The following is an 18,328-nucleotide window of genomic DNA, read 5'->3' as shown; positions in this document are numbered from 1 at the left end:
GTCTGTGTTCTGTATTGCCTCAAGATTCATGTCTGTGCTGTATTGCAAAATCATCCTGTTTAATGCCCTTGCTCTGAATGGAAAAGCCTTTTGTGGCTGGCTAAACTTTGGAAAAGCACTTAGGCCCAAGGAGGAACATTTTCCTCGCTTTGTCAAGTAAAATCTTCCCTTAGACCAATGCTTGAATGGTTAGGTTGGGCTGTGTTTGGCCTGTAAAATCCAGCTATTTCTTTGCCAAAACTGGGGTAAGCTCCAGCTAGAACTTAACATGTGTTCTCTCTCAATGAATTACTCACATAAAAGCACTTGCTAAACCATGTCTAGACTGCAAAGACCTGGATTTGACTGAATCTAATTAAAGCAATGGTGGCTTTCAGGTATGGATTTAACTGCAGTATGTTATCCTGGCTTTTGCTAGAAAGAGGCTGACCGTGGCTGAGATGGTTTTGATTGAATACAGAGGTAAATTCAAGTCTAATACCTGAAATGATAATTCTGCCCACCTGCTTAGCCTGCCACACAGAGAACATCATTTGTCCAGAGCAGGATAGCCAAGCGGCCCCTTGGCAATATGGGTTTCAGCACAGTCTTCTCAGAAAAATTGAAATCAACGTCCTGCTGGTTTTGGAGAATTAGGTGGATAATTCTGAGTTACCAGAAAGTTTCTGACTTCATTGCAGAGATATGAAGAGGCTGAAAATACCCCTGCTAGAAATACTGGTTTTGACACTGGAGGTTAAACACGTTCAATGCACAGCTCTAACTAGTCCGTGCTGGCCAGCCACCCTCATGACTGAGCTTGTGAGTTCATTGCCCATCTGTGCCCATTGCCTCATCTTAACTCAGGTTGATTACCAGCTGCTTATTGATTAAGAGGGATTAGGGGAGTTCTGGATGTCTAACACAGCTGGTTTGTTTCTCCCATCTCTGAGTAAGTCACCCAGTGGAAGTTGTGGTGCTGCCGGTGGGTCCCTCCCAGGAGATGGTTCAGGGTAGGTTTTACTGGAGTACAAAGAAGCATAATGTAACTCCTGGCTTCTGCTAATTTTACCTCGTGGCCTTGAACGTTTGCCCAGACATGTCTGTGTAGCATCTTGGCTGTTCTCATGCTTTTGCTATTCCTCTGTCTCAGCTCTCCAGACTCCTTTTATTTCCTGTAACTTTTCTATCTAGCACACACTTTGTTCAGTGCCCATCAAGTCATGCCTGCTCCTCCTCTTTCACCCTGCCCCTGAATGCTTGCTCTGTTCAATCCAAGTCTCTAAGACAATACAGAAAAGGGGGGGTGGGGGTAGGGTGGGGGTCACCAAGAAGAAAATGGAAGAAATAAAAGGGAGAAGTGAAAGAGCTGTCTCTGACAGAATTCAGGCTCCTCTGTCTAATCTGACAAGTATAACTTTTTCTTGAGAAGCTGTCCTTTGCTTCACATTTTCAGCCTGTCATCAAATTTCTGCTGGTTTTGAACTTTGCCTCGTGGGGCTGTTGCAGGAGCAGGAGTAATGAGCCAGTAGTGCAATTCCTTTTCTTGTCGTTGGAAGTGGAGTGGGGGGAAAAGACACAGCTGCCTCTCGCTGTAACACAGCAGCAGTGGGTGACTGCCATGACATCTTCGGCTGTTGCAGTCTTACAAAATGTTCTAGTTTGGAAATGGAAAAAGGAAGATATACTGGACAATTCTCCAAGTGCCAAGTGCACTTGGTACCAGCAGCAAGTTTGTGTAGCTAATAAAAGGTACACATACTAGTTCTTGGCAGTGTGCAGGGAGAACTTTTTCTGGCAAGGAATGTTGGCATGACCTTGTCTTGTCCCTGAGTGTCTGAGAACTTGCATTTTGGTCATCTTCTCACCAGATTACAACCTGGGATAAACCACAGAGTGGCCAGGGGTCACAGCACAAATGCTGAAGTGCCTCGATTGCTTTAGGGAATACTCTTATTTGCAGGTGGGTAGTGGGGGCTGTGGATTAATCCCCTCACTGCCCTCTCCTCTGGCCATGGGCTGTGACCAGCTGTGCCTGTGGCACAAAGCATATGCTTCCTGCAGGAATGTGGCATTTCCTTAGCTGTGAACACACTTCTAGACTGATCTATGTATGATTTTTTTTAAACAGATCTCTTGATTTCCTTTCACTGTTAGCATGCTAATTCACAGCTGGATGTTACAGGACTGCATACATTCTGGGTCAGGAATAGCCCCAGTCTGTGTTGGGGCTATTCCTGTATGAATAATGTTTTGCCACTGTGGAGAGAAGGCTGTTGTGCTGCATGATAGATTTGAGATTCATCTTGGGATGGCCCAGTCAGGACTCAAGTTGGATGATGCTGGTGGATGAGGTGATTAGTGCTGAAGTTGTAGTTACGAAGAGGTTCCTAGCTTCGTGGCATCTTACCATCAAAAAAAGAGAAGTATTTGGCTTGCTATGCTGACATGCTGAGCTCTCTGAACTAGGAAGTCTCCATTAGATCAATCCATTTCCTTGATCCCTTCTTGAAAATTTCATTTTACATCATGGTGGTTTTGTTTTGTGGGGTTTTTGTTTGGTTTTGGTGGGGGGTTATTTTGGTTTGTTGTTTTTTTTGTTGGTTTTTTGGCGTTTTGGTTTGTTTTTTTGGTTTTGGGGGTTTGTTTTGTTTCTTTTTGTTTTTTTTTTCAGAATGAAGGAAAAGCGTCTTTACTCTTGTCTTGCTGTCTATTGGGACAGAAATTGCATCAGAGCCTGGATGGGTTGTGGGTTTTTGTTTGTTTGTTTGTTTGTTTTTGGTAGATGAGTTTGTATTCACCAAGGCTCTGGCGTTTATCAGCCCTTGCTCATGATGGAAGTCGCAGGTCACTGAGATATTTTAACTCCTGACCTAATAGCATGTGAGTGTTTGCTGGAGCCCTGTTTGCTCAATTCCCTGTTTGGTCAGCAGCTGGGAGCTTGGCTGGCCCTGGCTGCAAGTCGCACACAGAGCTGGCATTAGCCTGGTCTGCCGGGCCAGTGGTTAAAGGCTGCGAAGTGAAAATGCTGTCAGTGCTCTCCGGCAGGGCTGGATGGCACCGTCTGTCAAGCTCATGGGGGCAGAGGGGTGATGTGAGTGCGCAGCTCACGCTGTGGAAGCCAATACATATTTCCTTGCGTTTGCTGGAGTGTAATTGCACAGCCGTTTCCCACTTTCTTTGCAGGCCTTTCCTCAGTGTTCCTTTTAACCCAGATTTTTTTTTTTTTTTTCTCTCAGCTTGCCAGTTACTTATAACTCCTAATTCCGGTTTAATGACTTTTTTGTGTCTGGGGATTGTACTTTATTTGCATCACAAGAGAGCCCTGTGAAAGGCTTGCAGTAATGTCAGCTCTGGTTCTGGTGTTAGGCAGTTCAAAGTGCCAGGCATGGGTTTTATCAAGTTGGTCCCTTTGTGCTGCGAAGTTTGAAGATACTGATCTCGCTGGAAGCAGGCAGGTGGCAGGTCAAGCAACACATCTGAGAGTTGACTGCCGAGAAAACTTGTTTTAATGAGGAAGAATAGAAAAGTAACAAGTCTGTCACAAGGAGAGATTTCAGGAGTTCAGTTTTATGACATCTCTAGTAAAAAGCAAGTTAATAAACACCAAGATACCAACAGCATCTCAGGGGTTAGTCAGTCTCTTCTGTTTTATTTTGTGTATCATGGTCTGTTGTTTTAATGAGATCGTACAACCAATTTCTCAAAGCCTGGTAATAAAACACATCAGTTAAAATGAGGCTGAAGTTTGAAAGAAATTATTTCGTTTTGTGGACTGTTGCTTTCAACACCTTGGATTAATAATGTTTGGGTTTTGTTGTTGTTTTTTTTTTTTTTTTTTTTTTAAGAGTTCATCATACCAGAACTATGTAGCAAAATATGCTTCTAATCTTCATCCCCCCAAGCTGCATTTCTTTTTAATTGCCAAATGTTCTATTTGCCAGTAGAAGCACGGGAAAATATTAATAACTGAGGAGACTATCTGATGAAGAATGTTGAAAGAAGTCTGCTAGCATCAGGACTTTTTTTTTATGGCTCCGAGTAACTTTGAATGCTTCATTTTAGTAGGAAAAAAGGAGATGACTACTAAACCTCTGCTCTGCCTCCACTTTTCCCAGCTGCTCAGATCTTTGTTAAGCTCATTTTTTGTTTTCCTCTCACTCAGCTCAGGCCTAAAGGTTTCAAATGGGTCATTGCACTTGGAAATTTTTCTGTTTCTAAACAACCTTTGGAGAGGAAAGCAAAAAAAAACCCCCAAAAAAACCAAAACAAAACACTCTTCTAACACAAAACACCCCCAGCTGTAGTACATCCAGTAAGTTTTGCAATACTTCAGTACTGCCAAAGTATCCTGCTTGCTTTCCTTTTGGTGAGTTTTGATGGATCTACGTTCTGTTTGCTTGCTTCAGCTAGGTAGCAAGAGAAGGAATTGCCTTTCCAGAAGGAACTTGTATGCTGTGAATGCAAATAGACCGTTTGCTCCCCTCCCACCACCTAAATCTTTCCTCCCAGGCTTTGTGGGATTTAGTGCCAGCTCACAACACAAGTGTGACAGCTGGTTGGTGTCCAAAGTCCTTTTTGTTGTTTCAGCTTTAATCAGGAAATGATTTGTCAGAGGATCAAAGCCCACTTGGGTGAATTAACTTTTCTTTGCCAAACTGTGGGTTTGATGCATATGTAAATATTGTCTGATATTTACTGGGACGGAGTGGTCCTTGCACAGGAGTGATTTTTTGGCTATAACCCAAATGGAACTGGGGTTGACACTGCTGATTTTACAGAGCAGCCTGCACGGACTGTTAAGAGATCACATTTGGAAATTAGATCAGGTGTGCCAGTAAGTTGCATCCAGGTGACAAAAGATCTCTCAGCTCATCTCCTGGTAAAATTCTGAGAGCAACAAACAAGCTTCCAGTGTTGACAGTGACTTCTCTCTTCACCTACTCTTCTGCCTCTGTTTCTGAAAGACCATTGCACGTCACTTGGCACTGCACTGGCCTTTGGAGGCTTTGTGACACTATGGAGATGTGACTTCTTCACCTGTGCACTGCTCTCAGGGCTTCTGGGAATTTGCAGGGTTTGCAGGTGCTCACCGTGCCCTGCAAAAAAATGCAATGAGGTAAGACCCCCTGGGCAGGACCTGGCTGTGTTCACAGCGTGTGTGTCTGTGTGTGTTTGAAAACTTTTTATTGGAAATGCCATGCTGTGGGAGTAGGGTGAGATCCTGTGCCTGGGATTCCTTTGTCCCCTGGAGCACAGGTAGGGTGCTGTTCGTGGGACAGAACATGTCTGTGCTGGTGGGAGAAGCATGAGCTGCAGGCACAAGTGGAGGTGGTCTTCAGCTGGGGAATGTGTTCTGTGAGGAAACAAAGCTGAGTAAGGTTGTGTTGATGCCTGAGGAGAAGGTGGGAGGAGGGAGGTCAGGGTGCAAGGCAGTGAGGTGGCGCCTGGTTAACACCATTTTTTAGAAGCTGTGACAGGAAAGCTTCTTGGGGGTGAGGGGTGGTGGTTCCTTTTGCCCATGAGAGCACAAACCTCTAGATGACTATTCCAGACAGCAGTCCCATTGTGAAGGATGGACACATTCTCTTCAATATTTAGATCAGGTTGTGTTTTTTTTTCTGTAGACATTGTGTTTGGAGGAAGCATACCCAAAACTGAAGTACGTGTTTCTTTCCCTGCTCTCTGACTTGAAGTACCATGTTTCTCAGTCACCCTGAAGTAATTCCCCATCCTGTCTGTGCCCACAAACCCTCTCTGGGCAGGAAGGCCAGGCCCTGCTCTCCAGAAACAAATGGATGATGCATTGCACGGTGTCTCAGCCACCAGAATCTCTCGGGTATTTGGAGATCTCTGACGTGACACCTCGTCTTGACTCCACATGGAGGAAAAGGAAGGCATGGGAATCTGGGGTGGCAAGCCCTGTTCTGCTGCCTGCAGTGCCTTTGGGGATGCGAAAGGCTTGTGCTGCAGCACTGTGTAGCTTGGAAGGAGGGTTTGTGCTCTGGAGAAGGAAGAAGGAAATTGGTGGTACATGGTGAACTCTGGGCTATTGAGTTTGTGTTTGTCTGGTACACCTGAGGGTGAAATGGAAAGAAGTGTGTGGTGTCAGGATGCCTGATGGATGTGAGAAGAGTTGGATTTAGGCACACAGAAAAGACATAAAGTGAGATGTTAATCAGTAACAAGCTGAGTCATCTTGCAACAGCTTGCAAATGCCAAGTAGAGATGTACACAGCATGAAAGGAAGGAATGTGCACAAGTGTGTTTATCCCAAGTAGAGAAGGACTCGCCCTCATTCTCACACTCGAAAAATAGGGCATTTTATTGCTTTTGAAAAGAAGTAACAGAATGCAGTAGGAAATGTGTCCCTATGCCATTTTTTTTCTCTGTAATGTTCTTCAAATGGAATAGCCTTGGTGTGAAATGCCTGGTAATCAACCAGAGGGCAGCTGCCTACCCAGCCTGGGTTCTGGATCAGCGCTCTTGATCCAGCCTGCTGCATTCTCAGGGTCTTTTAAATGACCTCTTCCTGATTCCTTGTCTAAAGGAGGGATTCAAGCCAGTCACTTTGTCAGAGAGGAGGTTGAAGAAAGGGACTCATTAACCTAGAATTATGTACGTTACAGTGAAGGTCTCTGCTTTAAAAGGAAAAAAAAAAGGCAAAACAAATAGTATTCCTGTTGTTTGGCTAGCACAAAGTCAGGTTTGTTTCGAGGTAGTATCTGGTCCTTGACATTTTAATTTTCTTACTGTTGGCTCTGAATTGCTCACCTGAGACTGAGCTGCAGGTGTCTTCAGGTTCAAACAAAGTAGAACATTCTTGCTTCTCAGATTGCAATGAAATTTGTGTGCTGGAAGACCAGAAACTATATATATATATATATATTTTTTTTTTCAGGGGAAAATAAGTGGCTGAAATTGCTGTGTAGGTGGATAGAAAGAAAAGAATGGGGACGAAAGGATGAAAAATGTGTGAGAAAACACAGCTGGCTAGGCTGCACATCTCCAGTGCATTGAGATCTGTGTATGTAGAGGATGATAACACACACACACAAAAAGATTGTTTCCATTGCTTGTGTTTTTTCCATTTGGCCTATTGCCCAGTTGTGCTCCTGTAGTTGTGAAGACTATGGTCTTGGTGCTCCTGCTTCACTTTGGGTAAGGCAAAGATGAAGAGAAGTAGTGCTGGGAGCTACTAATGTGACTGGAAAAGGGCAATGAGATTAGAGCTGCTTTGGGTATGGCACAAGTTTATAGCTTGTCCTTCCTCATTAAAAAACAAAACAAAACCACCCAAAATGTTAATGTAAATAACTCCATGGCTTTTGTCCTAGCTAAAATGAGGGACATCTCAGTAATAAATGGAATGAAAAGGAGGAATGTATGTTGGATTACTGAGTCAGTGTTCAGGCAGGTGGATATTTTATGTACATTTTTAAGGATTGTGGTGTTCCTCTGCCACTCCAAAATGCTACAGCTGAGTGCAGATGTTTCAGAGAATGCTTGACTTCTGGATGTATCTGCCGAATGACAGCCCAGAGGTTTGGCTTTTGCTATTGGAACTTCTTTTATTTGTATTGCGGTAGTACTAACAGAGCAGTCTTTGCAGAATGCCTGAGATCCATAGTGTGAAAAGTGTGCTGGACTCTTTTTGTGGAGTGTTTTTCCATTGTTTCTTCTGTGTGACTCATGTCTTTTAGTGCTATGTCCAAGCATCTTTTTTTAGCCCTTTATCCAAGATAACTGACACTTAAAACAAGAGACTTGCTTCCTTGGTTTTAAAGTGCAGTAGCTACCCATGTCTTAAACTGGCATGTCACTTGCAACTGCATTCTGGTCCTGCCCTCACAGCAAGGCATCTCTACCCTGTTGCAACTTGTGCAGAAATGGTTTATTTCAGGGAAACTTGTTCAACTAAGAGATACGAGATCTCTTCTCATTATGCGTTTGAAACCATCTATGCCTTTGGCATGCTGACCTCCCACCAAACTCACTGTGCAGGGTAAGTTGGTGCCCTGAAAATTAGTCAGGCAAGAGCCATGGTGCTTTACTTTCACTTTTTCTCGCTGCTCCTAAGAGAAGATCTTGAGATGATTGTGTCTTATTAGTGGCATTTTTCAAAACAAATGAAGCCCCTTCTTAAAATGCTATCGAGTACTTATTCCTAGCTAAGCAGGTACTTTGCAGCTAGAAGCTTTGCAGTGCCTGGGTGAGGAGGAATTAATTAGCAACTTTCTTGCTAGGTGGTGTCCTCTTTCACTGTTCTCAGATTGCAAAGGGTACGAACGAGAAAAAAACCCTACCTGATTATCTCTTTGCATGATTTGATGCTGGCCCGCCCGAGACACCCTCCCTCTCTCTGTGTAGAGCTTCACTCTTAAGAAGCTGCCTTTCACTTGGCTTCATTTTGTTCACTAAACATTGCTCTAAGAAAACAAGGCTTTAATTGCTGTTTTGATAAGCGTGGATATTTGTTGAGAATAAAGCATGAAAGTAAGTATGTCAGCCTTTTTCCACGGTAAAAATGAAATTTCTGCAACTACCTTTAGAAAAACAACTTTTCACTTACGGTTGTGTTAAAAAGCTGTTTTGTGGCAGTGTATTTTGAGTGTATCCACATGTCCCCCCTTTCCCTCGCTGAAACTTGTTGGCACTATTGTTGCAGGAGGTTTTTTGTTTATAGTACAGCTGTATTAGCACTGTAGCAGGGTACAGGCTACTACTCTTGACCCCTGGGGTTTCTGCGGAGGTCACAATGGAGGGGCTGGAATTCCTGCCTTAATTACACTGCAGCAGAATATCCATGCTGGTTTTCCCAAAAGATTAACAGAATGATACTGCGCTGCTTTGAAATGTGATCTCAGAGCATCTAGCTCTCAGGACAGCTTCTTTCATGTTTAACACATGCATGGATTTTGTGTATTTTTAAATGACTAATTACTGCTGCTTGGAGTAAAATGTGAATGGTAGTTTATCACACTAGTTGTTTGCTGTTGCCTTTTGTCTTTCTTAGCTGAAGCCTTCGGTGCTCTCCTGTGGAGTAGCAGTGAAGAGAAAGACTTTGTTTCCCTGGTAATATTTTGAGGTAGCTAAACTGCACCTATTATGCAGTTGCTGTAATGTACGGTAAGGTACAGCTCTACAGATTTGAAAAATAAATACACAAAGAATTGCTCGGTGGTTAGGCTTGATAGACTGCAGAGATGCCTGCAGAATTGCAGTGAAACTGAAGGCACAGATGTTGCTTTCCTGGGACTCCGGGGAAAGCATGCTAGAGAGAACTGTGTGCTTTTCCCTCCTTATATATAGCTTGGCTCCCGGAGCAAGTACATTCTTGGCTCCAGTACAGCCACGCTGTCAAATGTGGTATCAAAGTATCTGCTCTGTTGTGAGCAAATGGTTTATCTGTCCTGGGCCCTGGCATGGTCAAAAGAGCAGGGTCATTTTGTAGGTGCCCCTGTTTCTTACCGTGCCTGTGGTTTTTCTCTGTGCTCTTGGTCTGGGGTGGTGCCAGAATACCTCAGGATGATTTGTCTTTTTCTTAACTTCTGGAGCTAAGAGCACTTCCAAACTGGACTGCCCCTCCAGGGAAAATATGAACATACCTGTTTTCACTGCCGTTTCCCTCCAAAGCAGTCTAGTCTACAGTCATTCTGGAAATAGTCTCTCTTTTAATAATGATACAAGGCTCTTTCTTTCCTTCTTTTTCTCAGAACTTAACTACTGAGGAGGAAGACTGGAACACTTGTTTATGCACCTGAATTACCCCTCCTCCCTTTAACCCCAAGTCCTCATGTGGGTCTATACATGACAACATTTTTTTGGATGGAAGCCCACAATAATACTGGTTTATTTCTGTCGCTGCTGATGAAAGTGTCATGAAGACATTCGCTGCAGGGCAGAGCAGGGAGGTGTTCATGTTTCTAGTTCGTACTCCAGATGTTTATGCAATGTGCCTAAGCTTGCTGTGGAATACAAAATATTTGTGAAAGGCCCCCAGGTCTATCCATGGATAAGCTATTTGTCCAGGCTTTCTGAACAAAGCAGGAGAGAGAGCTTAACTGACAAACCCTAATTAGCTCTGTTCTCTAGCAACTCTTTCCCAGGGGAATGACTTGGGGAAGGTTATCAAACTTCTTCAAAACTGGAATCTTAAACTATAATGCTGACTTTTCCCTTTATTTGTGTTTTCTGGAATAGCAAACTCTGAAACAAACTGGAGAAATTCCTGCTCTTAAAGAAGTGGCAATTAAATGATTGCAGCCAACATCTGATGCAAACTCAGGTCTTTGTTCTGTTTCCTCTCTTTACCACAAGTCAGTTTTGTTTGACTGAAAGCATTTTCGTTGCATACCTCAGACCTTTTGAATAGATATTTTAGGTAAGGCTTAAGATGGTTGCACTGTCACCTTTTAATTCTATTTTAGTTTATGTGGAGGAGGGCGAGAATCTTCAAAATAAAGCTGTCCACATTTTTCACACGTGTGTAAGGAAGTACACAGACATTAAGGTTGTGCATTGTTTTACACTATGCATAAACCATTTTTTACAAAAACTTATTTAAAACTTACCAAAAAACCTCCAGCAAGTTCTGGTTATATGGTCAAAATAACTTAACACTGACTAATTTTCATGTCTTGAGATTTCTAACACATGTAGAAAATACTGCCCTTAAGTTTTACTTTCTATGAAGTTACAGTTGCAACTTGTATTCCCAGACATACATGGTTATCCTGCATAAAGGGAAAACACATTGTTGATACTACGAAATCTGACTTAAAATATCAAGAGGTGCTTCCCTGTGTGCATTGCTGCGATTTCCAAAGTTTTAGAGGTATATAACGATGAACTAGAGATGCAGGGAGCTGGACTGCTTGAAAAGCAAAGCAGAAGAATGATTGTAGAATTATTCATGTATCTTTGCTGGAACAGTGTTCCAGATGCATGCATTGTCCCTAATACCTGAAATGAATACCTTGTATTCCAAATATATCTCTGTGCCAAGCACCAAGAGTGAATGGGCTGAATCAGGAACTCTGGAAGTTCCATTGTAGCAAGGGGCTGGTCAGGTCAGTTGTCCAGAACAGCAACATGTAGATGTTGGTATCAAAATAAGTTCAGGGGCAATTGGGTTCAGGACAGCTATAGATATTGTTGCATCTCATTTGGTCAGGAGTGCAGTTAGGTCTTGATTTTGATGAATTTGAGAACGTAGCTAGAGAAAACTGTTATTTGACATGTGTGTGCAGTTCTTCTGTGGGGTGAACACCATTTTCTCCCTCTTCAGAAAAAGATTTTGTGTTGTTAGCCTTAAAAAGTACTGAAAACCTTAAAAGTACTGAAAATGTCTATTTCACAGCTCCAGCTGTGGATATTGGCTTGTTGTATTTCATTTTTCTTGTGGTTCTGCCACCCCAAACTTTAAAGGTGAATGCTGCTTTATCCTTGAAGGGGAGACGAGGGTTTATGCAGGGGACACTTGGTATGCTTGGTGTGAAGGGGGAACTGCCATGAGCACAGGCAGCTGTGGTGTGAGCTGCAGATGCCTCTGGAGTCAGGGCCAAACATGGTTTCTTTGCTTCCTGTGTCATCTGCCTGTTAACTTTCCAGTGGGTTTTCATCCCACCCAGCCCTATGGATGGTCTGATGCTGCCATGGGTCCTTGGGTTTGCTGAGGAGCAAGCAGGCACCACTCAGGTGTGTGAGGCATCACCCTGCAGGAACAGGTGGATGGTGGATGATGGGATGTGGTTGGTGCTACAGCAGGTATCCTCACAAGTGCTACGTGAATGGGTGCAATGGGTTTGTGGGGTTGAAGGAAAACAAAATTACAGTATTGCCAGTGGTGGGGCAGAAAGCCCAAAATTCATGGTTTAACCTGCTGAAGTCTTGGCTTTGAGCTGGCAGCACTGGCATTTTATCTTGGTAACATACAGTTAAGTCCAGAGAAAATTTCTCTCAAAGAAATTTTGTTCTCCTGGTAGCTCATGAAAAAAAATCTTTGCGATTGATGGTTGGGATATGATCTAAGCCTGGAGTGTCAGTGTGACTTTTCCATTCATATTGGTTTACGGATGAAAGAATGTGTGGCGAATACCCAGAGTAATTATGCATGTTTCTAATGTTTCAGCTTGAATAATACCGCCCACCTTCCCAGAGAGGTCAAGTTACTGTTTCAGGCATTGCAGTTAAATAATGTACCGTGTGCCAGAGGGAAACGGTGGACTAACAGCCCTGTAAGTTTCTTAATACGGGGGGTTTTTTGGTCTTTCAGGAAATAGTGACATCAGATCAGGTTTGTGTCACTGTGTAGGTTTTGGATTTACAATCTAATGGGCTATTTAAAATATATCTAAATGGGAGAGTACTTGTGGCTTGAAGTGGTGATTTGTTTTTGAATAGCAGTACTTAGTGTCGAAGGAGTATTAAAAAGTGTGTGTGTGTGTGTTTGTAAGCCTGGTTGGTTTCTCTTTATGGTGCACAAACTATTTGCAAACTGCTGCAACAACCCGGACAGTCCCACACAAGTCAAATTCTGCTCGGCAGAATCGGTGGTGGGACGACAATTAAACTGGTGATTTTTCATCCGTGGTGACCTGGAGGCTGAGATGATAAAGCAGCGCTGCAGAGCTTGTGCTGACTTTTTCATCTGCATTTCCATTCTGTGCTCTCCCTCCCCTGCCTTTTGCTGGCTGCCCTCGCAAATGAGAGCCTACAACTTTACAGGCAGAATGGGTTGAGGTTCACACTGCTCAGTGACCTTCATGTTTTATGCGCTGTGTGGGTAGGTGGAACTTTTGCATGTAGGTGACATTTTTTAGCAGTTCAAGAGAAACATGCAGTGACAATCACACTGTGCACACGTGTGCTTTCCCCAATCTGCTTTGAAAGATCATTGTTAGACTACAGCCTTAATGTCTGTGAGCTGGAGCATGAAAATCTAGTGTTTAAGGTTTTGGAGAGGGGTGGTGGTATTCTGTATGTGGAGAGAGAGAGAGTGAGTATTAATATTGTAAGGAGAGTCTCGCTACTTACTTTTTGGCAGAAAGAACAGGAATATTGGTGGTTTAAGAGGCTGGACAGGACCCAGCCATGGGCACTGGCAGCCCAGAGAGCCAAATGTGTCCTGGGCTGCATCCAGAGCAGTGTGGGCAGCAGGGCAGGGAGGGGATTCTGCCCCTCTGCTCTGCTCTGCTCTGCTGAAACCCCACCTGCAGTGCTGCATCAGCTCTGGGGTCCCAGCACAGGAAGGACATGGAACTGTTGGAGTGAGTCCAGAGGAGAGACACAAAGGTGGTTAGAGGGAAGGAGCTCCTGTCCTGTGAGGAAAAGCTGGAAGAACTGGGATTGTTCAGTCCATAAAAGATAAGGCTTCAGGGTGACCTAATTGCTGCCTCTCAGTATCTGAAGGGTGACTACAAGAAAGGTGGAGGGGGACTTGTGACAAGAACATGTAGTGACAGGACGGGGGGGAGCAGATTAAAACTGAAAGAAGATAGGTTCAGGTTAGATATTAGGAAAAAATTCTGTACTGTGAGGGTGGTGAGACAGTGGAACAGGAAAGTTCTGGGTGCCCTATCCCTGGAAATGTTCAGGGCCAGCCTGGATGGAGCTTGGAGCAAGCTGGTCTAGTGAAAGGCATCCCTGCCCACGGCAGGGGGGTTGGAACTATATATCTTTAATGTCCCTTCCAAGCCAAACAATTTTATGATTCCAAAAATATTGCCTTTTGTGTATGCTGCCTTTAGTAGAGTTCCTGATCAAAGCCATTGCTGAATATGCAAGCCATAGGTAAGTTTCAGAAGAGAAGAACATCCTGACCAGCACTGCCTGTGTCCTGCTTGTCCTCTGCTTGTCTTCCTTATGCTGGGACAAACTGCTTTGCTTCTTGGGGACACTGACTGGGTTTGAAGTTCAATTGGGGAAAGCTGTTCTGTTGCGAGCTGGTGGTGGAATTCTGGGGAATAATCTGTTCTTTTCCTTGGAGGCCATATACTTGGTTATTTAATTTTCCTGGTCATTGAATCCTTGGAAATGCTTTTTTTTTGTCTACCATCTCTCATCTAAAATGTCTGGTGTGCTGTTTTGTCTAGAACACAGTGCTCTTGAAGGCACAGGAACATACAGTAGTTATTTGGGATTAGTTTGCTTCGCAGGAGGCAAACTCAGAATGACCTTATTTTTAGCTCTTCTTCAAGAAATTGATTCAGAGCATCTGATGAGACAGCTGTCATATCTGCTTTTTTTTTTTCTTTTTGCACAAGGGAAACAGATTTGCCATGACAATGGCCCTCAGCAATATGCAACATCTGAGGACCCTTCTTGTTGCAGTGTGCTGCAGTGAGGAGCGTGCCACCCAACAGCACTGTGCAGCCTGGGGTTCATAAATTGATTGTGTTTTCAGAGCTTTAGGCTGAAAATACGATGGAGGCTTTTTTCTCATCTTGGCTCAGTGTCATAATTTCCACAGAGCTATGACTAGGAGTGTGTGGAGAGTGTTGAGGATCGTTCCCAAACAGTGCTGGGTTTTGATTGCCAGTCTACCACAGCCCCTCCAAAATTCCCATCCTTCAGGAATATAGACTTCAGAATATCACTAGGAAGATGGTCATAAGGTCCACTTAAAAAAATCCCTAAAGACAGCTAGGTAATGTGCATATGGAAAGCTTAAGCTGCAAAGAAGTGACCTGGTCCAGGGTTTGACTTGGTGCCAGAGGAAAATGTGAGCTCTGTTGTTGATTTTCATTCTGACTCAAAGTCTCAGGATCTTCCCTGTCCCTAAGTAAAGGGAGCTTCAGCCTTCAGGCCTAGGTATGGAGATGAATGTGTGAGGGACAGGAATTCCCTAAGATGGAGGTTCTTGGCATGCCTCTAGAGCAGACCAGTTGCCTATTGTTAGCTATAGCTGTGTTACACCCGTGAAAATGTGTAGTGGTGACTGACATCTGGGGAATGTTTTCATATTCTGTGAGGATGGGGAAAGAACACAAAGAGAAGTTTTGCCAGATACCTGGCATTTGTTGCTTGAAATCTAGCAAAAATAAACATTTTTGGGAATCATAAAGGTTATTAGTGTTTCAGATCTGCTGCTCCTGGAGATAATATCTATCAGTTCTGTATCTTTAACTGAATTTTAAAGGTTAAGATACTTAGTGAAATATCTTCTGCCTTTTAAAAGCTCCCAGGCCCCTTTCCTTCCCTTCCTCTGCTTGTCCAGCCAAGATGGGACCAGAGGAGTAAGCAAATGGCTCTCCTTGGGAACATCATGTGTCTCACCCAGGAACAAGGCAAGCAAGACAGTGTTTTATGACCCCTCTCAGTTTCATTCCCCACCTTTGCAGTTCATTTTCATTGCAAGACAGAAGAAATACCTTCATGCCCTTTCCTAATCTCTGCTTGCCTTAAGGAAGCAAGCACAGATTTATCATGTCTGTTGTTGCTCATCAGCAGTATTTTATGATATGGTGATGTAAACAAGCAAAGGATATAACTGGGTAAGAGATGTAGTACAGGATATAACTGGTGTATGGAGGAATTTTAAAAGCAGAAGATAGGTAGCTGGGGGTCTTTCTTTCTTTCTTGAACCACTTTTTTAGGTAACTTCACACCAGTGCTTCTGTTGTGCTTCTGTTGTGACACCTTCCTCTCCCTCCATTCCTTGCCTAACATCAAGTATCCCATCTAAACTGGCCTTGTAAAACACATCTTGCTTTGGAGCTATAGAAAATACTTTATGTTTTTAAATCTGGGCTAAGATTTGGTAGCTGAGTTTTGCAGCCAGAGAACAAAGAATTATGTCTGCCTGCACATGGGCGTGTGTGAGGAAAAAAATCCTCACAAACAGGACTTGGGTGTGTTAATGACTTTATCTCCTCAGTCACTGGATGTGAACCACTATATAGGTGAAGTCCAAGAATAACAGTCCCCCTGGAGATGGGAGAAAAAAGAGTTCTGGGTGAATTCCAGCGCTGTCAGTGAGGCTTCATCTCTGGTAGCCCCCTTGGTTGTTGGAGAGGATGCTCGTTCTGTTTCTTTTCAGAACTGTGCCCATTTCTGGTTAAGACTCAGGTGTTCGTCTGCCAGCTGAAGATCTCCATTGCTGTGGTGGTTGTGTCATGGCACTGTTTGTCCTACCAGGCAAAGGTCTCCTCTCACAAAGCCCAGCGTGAGCTCCACAGTTTCTGTAGGGAAGGCTCTGGAGCAGGGAATGGAACACGTATCTGACCTCTGAATGCTGAGTTAACTTCACCTGATATGACAGCTAAAGCTATTAAGATTCAGCACATGTTTGTATGGCTTGCTGGGTTTTGTCACCATCTTGACTAGTTTTTTGTTGTTTGGAGCATTCACCTATATTGTCACTTTTACTGTGTACAGTTCACAGTCAGCCTGTGGGTTAAAAAAAAAATAATTTTGAAGGAGAGAGCCTTTTATTAGCCAGTGTTAAACTCAAATATATACTGTATGTCTTGACAACATTTGTAAATATTTTTGAAATGAGTTGGGTAGAAAATGTGTCTTTTATGAAACCTTTCTATTTTTCATGAGCTGAAGTATTTTTATGTGTGAAAACTGCTACTTTAACACCTATTTATCAAATGCGAATTAATTCCTCATAAGTGAATTATTATGCTTTTTTATAGTGTTTTATTCTTCTCAACTGCATCTGGCAGACTTACGTGAGTGTTTGTCCTCTCTGCTGAGACCATGAAAATCTCAAGGACTCTTGATACCGTTTAATCAATGTGATTTCTTCCTGTCTCAAGGCAATGCACTCTGTTAGACAGTTGTCCCTGTGCTTTTGCTACAAGGAACAGCCTGCGTGTTGAAACCAGCCACCAGCCTCTGAACACTGTGGTACAAACCCAAGGTGAAGCTGCCCTTCCCTGTGCTCTGACCTCTGTGCAGAGCTGACAGACACGTGAGAAGCCAGCCTTGCCCGCCAGCTTCGAGCTGAGCTGGTGTATCCCATTTACCTGCAACATGAGCCATTTCACTTAAGGAAATCCTGAATTCATGGCACTGTGTTTTGCAGAAGGTCTGTGTCTGTGGAGAGAGGCTCATTTTAAAAAACATGTTTGTAGGGAGGAGAAAGAGGGACCTAGACAGGGACTCTTCAGAATCTGAAATTGTCTGTTCTGCATGGCAGCAAAACGCTTCCCTGACTTTGGTTTGTTTGTGCCACAGGGAATGACCTTTCTGGGTCTTTTCACTCTTCATTGTGGATAGGTGTGAGGCTGTGTTCTGCTGCTGGTTGTATTGTGTATCAGGTGTTCCCCTTCCCTACTGCTCTCTGGTTGTTCTTAAACCAGTTCCTAATGAGACAGGTGCTTTAAGCTACTGCTGAGTACGTTGTTCCTTATTGAATGTGTTTTAACAAGTCCAAAGAAGATCAAAGTCCATTTGCAGTACGTGAAGAGCACATCTTGGTACCAAGAGGTGGCATCAGATACAGCAGATAAAATGTTCTGGCTTTAGCCCAGGACTTGTTTTATCTCCAGAAAGTTGAAAGCAAAGTCGCTTTGGCAACAATTTCTACCCTGCTAACAACCACACCATTATCTGCTACTTGGTGCTTACTAAGTGGAGAACATTTACACTGGTTCTAGAGGGTTTCTCCTTGGTGTGTTTTAATGTGTCTGTTAAAATGTGGCACGAATTTCCGCAGCTGACGAATCACCATTATCATTACACATAGCTCCTCTGAGATGCTGACCTGAACCTTTTCTTCTGGAGCCCAGGAGACTGTCAGTGGTATATCCTCTCACATTCCTCCTCCTAGCAGCTGAGGATGCTCAGTAATTGCTTGATTATTTTACTGTTTGTCAAGAATTGGTGCGATGTACAGCTCAGTATTTTATGGTGAAGATCGCAGTTTTCAGTAAAACACATTTTCTGAGATGAAACATCCCTCTATGGAGGGCTCATCTTTAGTGAAAGACTCTTTCATGTGAAAGAGGTGGGAGGGGAGTATTCCAAATGGCAGTGCATCAACATTGGGGGATTCCCGAGCCAGAGCAGTCATGTTACTGTGGTGCCCTGCCCAGATTCATTAGTGTCTCTGAAGGGGTAATTAGCTTTGTGCCACCCAGACATAGCCTTAGTTATTTCCTTTAGTCATTATGAGAACTTATGTCTGTGAAATGTACCAAGGCTTAACAGTACTTTTGACTACTTAAGGCCTTTCTGTCACAAAATGTAGAGCACGTTCACCAGAAAATAGTGTCTTCACCACATGTTGCCTTCAAATTTATTTTAAAATAATGCCTCCTTCACACCGAGAATGTAACTACTCCTCTGATGCCGCACAGGACATCTCTAGCTGACTTAGCAGTGCTTGATGGAC

General features: G+C 43.5%; 1 protein-coding gene across 3 annotated transcripts in view; it reads left to right on the top strand.

Moving 5' to 3' along the window:
- The window catches only part of KANK1 (KN motif and ankyrin repeat domains 1), a 130,219-nt gene that overhangs the window by 10,786 nt on the left and 101,105 nt on the right, over positions 1 to 18,328 (top strand). For 2 of the 3 annotated variants that reach the window (XM_066180710.1, XM_066180708.1), the window contains exon 1: positions 12,182 to 12,218. The exons of the other annotated variant lie outside the window; for it this stretch is intronic. The gene's annotated coding sequence lies outside the window, so the exon portion shown is untranslated. Of the gene's footprint in view, positions 1 to 12,181; positions 12,219 to 18,328 lie in introns of those variants that run through there. 3 annotated transcript variants of the gene reach the window in all.

The sequence above is a fragment of the Chamaea fasciata genome, unplaced genomic scaffold (assembly GCF_029207755.1).
Source record: "Chamaea fasciata isolate MVZ Bird 193981 ecotype frontalis unplaced genomic scaffold, bChaFas1.0.hap1 SCAF_4, whole genome shotgun sequence".
NCBI classification, from domain to species: Eukaryota; Metazoa; Chordata; class Aves; order Passeriformes; family Sylviidae; genus Chamaea; species Chamaea fasciata.
The sequence above is the reverse complement of the archived record's forward strand: the minus strand, read 5'-3'. Positions and strand labels throughout refer to the sequence as shown.